This window comes from Zea mays, chromosome 4, assembly GCF_902167145.1.
Source record: "Zea mays cultivar B73 chromosome 4, Zm-B73-REFERENCE-NAM-5.0, whole genome shotgun sequence".
In the NCBI taxonomy this organism is placed as follows: Eukaryota; Viridiplantae; Streptophyta; class Magnoliopsida; order Poales; family Poaceae; genus Zea; species Zea mays.
Window position 1 is genome coordinate 130,676,140 of NC_050099.1, and position 4,011 is coordinate 130,680,150.

The 4,011-nt window shown below is 43.4% G+C and overlaps 1 non-coding gene across 1 annotated transcript; it reads left to right on the plus strand.

Moving 5' to 3' along the window:
- Positions 1 to 825: 825 nt before the first annotated feature.
- Positions 826 to 964, plus strand: LOC111591412 (small nucleolar RNA Z247). The gene has a single exon (XR_004858046.1). It is a non-coding gene; the product is annotated as a small nucleolar RNA Z247 (small nucleolar RNA).
- Positions 965 to 4,011: the final 3,047 nt, after the last annotated feature.

Consider the following 4,011-nt stretch of genomic DNA (forward strand, 5'->3'; position numbering starts at 1 on the left):
TTCTACATCATAAACTCTATAGACTCTTTTATCTTCCTTCGTGTGTAATCTCTGTTAGATAGATTCTATGATTCATGTTTATCTTCCTTGTATGCTTATCCCCTTGTAACTCGGAACAAACCAGTAGAGTCGGCCAAGGAATAGATTAGATTGGTTTATTTGTTAGCCCTTATCTTGGACCGAAGATATCTCATGGTTTGTTACGTTAATGTAAATCTGAAGCGCGCTTTGTCGCTATAAGTAACACGCAGGCAGCCACGACAAAGGTGAGCTGCTTCACCCCAATCTTCTGCGCCTCTGATTTTCTATATGGTACCAGAGCCAAGAAATAAGATCATGGCCGGCAGTTCCTCCTCCCTCACATCCAGCTTTACTCCCATGATTACTCATCCCATCTCAGAGAAGCTTGCCAAAACAAACTACTCAACCTGGAAGGCTCAAGTTGTTGCCACCATGCGTGGTGCTCGCCTAGAAGGTTTCCTCACAGGCAAGGCTATAATGCCTGATGCCGAACTCCAAAGCAGAGATGGAGACAAAATCATCAATATCTCCAATCCTGCTTATGAAGACTGGGTGGCCTTGGATCAACAAGTCCTAAGCTTCCTGCTTGCTTCCATATCAAAGGAAGTATTAATCCAAGTCTCCTCCAAGACAACTGCTACGGAGGTATGGCGTCATATAGAAACTATATTTTCATCTCAAACACGAGCTCGTGTTGTAAATACTCGGCTAGCTCTATCCACCGCCCGGAAAGGCAGCAGCTCTGTGGCCGACTATGTCGGCAAGATGAAGGCCCTCGGCGACGAAATGGCTGCAGCCGGGCGACCTCTTGAAGATGATGAACTGGTGGAGTATATCCTCACCGGTCTTGATGAAGAATACGACTCTGTGGTGTCATCTGTCCTTGGCCGAACTGAACCAATCTCTGTTAGTGAATTATATTCACAATTACTTGCATTTGAAACAAGGGTGAATCTGCGTAACAATGGGCAATCGTCTGGATACTCGGCCAACTCTGCAAATCGCCGTGGTCGGGGTAGTACAGGACGCCACAATCGCGGCGGAGCCCGAAATGGGAGAAACTTCAACTCTCGTGGCAATAACAGTTCGCGACAGGCAAATCAAGGACCCCGAAACAACACCACCACTCTGTCTGATCCATGTCAAGTGTGTTTCAAGAAAGGACATACTGCCAACAAATGCTGGTACAGGTATGATGAGAATTTTGTTCCTGATCCAAGGCATGTTGCTGCTGCTGCCATGACATCCTATACCGTGCATACTAATTGGTACACGGATACGGGTGCTACTGATCATATAACCGGAGATCTCAATAAGTTGGCCCTCCGGGAGAAATACAATGGTGATGATCAAATCCACACAGCCAATGGAGCAGGTATGAACATTAATCATACTGGTAAAACTATTATTCACACCCAGACTCGTAATCTTAATTTAAATCATGTCTTACATGCTCCTCAAGCCACCAAAAATCTTATTTTTGTTCATCGTCTCACTTCAGATAATAATGTCTTTCTTGAATTTCATCCTAATTATTTCTTGATAAAGGATCGGAGAACGAAGGACACTCTTCTTAAAGGAAGATGTCACAAGGGGTTGTACCCTCTACCTTCTGCATCAGCAAAGCAAGCCTTTGGAGCAGTCAAACCGTCTTTTGAACAATGGCATAGCCGCCTAGGTCATCCAGCAGCACCCATAGTTCAAAAAGTAATTAGTAGTTTTCATCTCCCATGTCAAATCAAGTCAAATAAAGAGTATGTGTGTAGTGCTTGCCAGCAAGCCAAAAGCCACCAGTTACCCTTTCCTAAATCTTCGAGTGTCTCGAAACATCCTTTAGATCTCGTGTTTTCTGATGTTTGGGGGCCTGCACCTGAGTCTGCTGGCAGAAATAAATATTATGTAAGTTTTATTGATGATTTTAGCAAATTCACATGGATTTACCTTCTCAAATTAAAGTCTGAAGTGTTTCAGAAATTTTGTGAATTTCAAAATCTTGTTGAAAGAATTTTTGATCGGAAAATCATCACTGTTCAAACTGATTGGGGTGGAGAATATGAAAAACTTCATCCCTTCTTCACCAAAATAGGAATATCTCATCATGTTTCCTGCCCTCACACTCACCAACAAAATGGATCCACAGAAAGAAAACATCGTCACATTGTTGAAGTAGGATTATCTCTCCTTGCCAAAGCCTCCATGCCACTTAAATTTTGGGATGAAGCATTTCTCGCTGCAACCTTCCTCATCAATCGCACACCAAGCAAAGTTATATCCTACCAGACACCTCTAGAACGCCTATTTCATACCAAACCCGAGTATTCATCCCTTAGAATCTTTGGTTGTGCCTGCTGGCCCAACCTCCGACCCTATAATCAACACAAGCTTCAATTTCGTTCCAAGGAATGTGTCTTTCTTGGGTATAGCAGCCTCCATAAAGGTTTTAAATGCCTTGATATCACAACTGGGCGAGTCTATATTTCTCGCGATGTCATATTCGATGAGGAAATTTTTCCCTTCGTCAAACTTCATACAAATGCTGGCCCCCGTCTTCGAGCTGAAATTCCTCTAGTACCCACCAAATTATCAAAGTCTAGGGATGAATACATAGTTGAATCGGTAATTAATGATCCTGCCGCTAACATTTTTCCTGCAGCAAATAAATCTCCACAGGATCTGCCGTTATTATCTCCAGAACCGGATTTTTTGGTGGATAATCAGCTTGGGTCGGTACATGCACCTGTTCCATTGGATAACGTGGGGCATGCTCCTATTCCCATAGGTGACGTGTGGCACTCAACAATCCAAGACTCCTCTTCGGTTCAAGAGGTGACACGCCATGGGGATCATGGTGCTGCCATGCCCTCGGCCGATGACGCCACGTCTCCTGGCTCACCCTCACCTGTCGAGCATGGGGGGCATCACAATGACACAACATCAACTAGTACAGCAGCAGCTAGTGGTGATACAGCAGCAGCTAGTGGTGATATTGCTCCGTCGACAGAAGCTGCAGACGCTACAGCTCATGCTCCTGCATTGACTGGGACACGTCCTACCACCAGACTGCAAGCAGGGATCAGGAAGCCTAAGGTATATCATGATGGCACAATTCGGTATGGTTTATTTACTGCAGCTAGTGAACCACGATCTCTGGTAGATGCACTAAAAGATAAAAAATGGAAGAATGCAATGGATAATGAATTTGATGCTTTGATCAAAAACAAAACATGGCACTTAGTTCCACCTCAGAAAGGCAATAATATAATAGATTGTAAGTGGGTTTACAAAATCAAGAGAAAAGCAGATGGGAGCCTAGATAGATACAAGGCCAGACTTGTTGCAAAAGGTTTTAAACAACGATATGGCATAGATTATGAAGATACCTTTAGTCCAGTTGTCAAACCAGCTACCATCAGAATAGTCCTCTCGCTAGCTATTTCCAGAGGGTGGAGTTTGAGACAGTTGGATGTTCAAAATGCTTTCTTGCATGGATATTTGGAAGAGGAAGTTTACATGAAACAACCTCCAGGGTATGAAGATAAAACAAAACCCCATTATGTGTGCAAGTTGGATAAAGCATTATACGGCTTGAAACAAGCTCCACGAGCTTGGTACTCCCGTCCAAGCTCTAAATTACAAAGTCTAGGGTTTAATTCCTCAAAGGCAGATACATCGTTATTTTACTTCAATGAGGAAAATGTGAATATATTTGTTCTAATATATGTGGATGACATAATAGTAGCCAGCTCAACACACGATGCCATGGCATCACTGCTGCGGCAACTCGGTCAAGAATTTGCCCTCAAGGACCTAGGCAGGCTAAATTATTTCTTGGGAATTGAGGTAAACCATGTTCACAATGGTATTATCCTGACACAAGAAAAATATGCATCTGACTTACTAAAGAAAGTCGGCATGAACAATTGTAAAGCCGTGTCAACACCTTTAGTAGTCAGTGAGAAGCTCTCGGCATCTAAAGGGACTCCTCTGGGT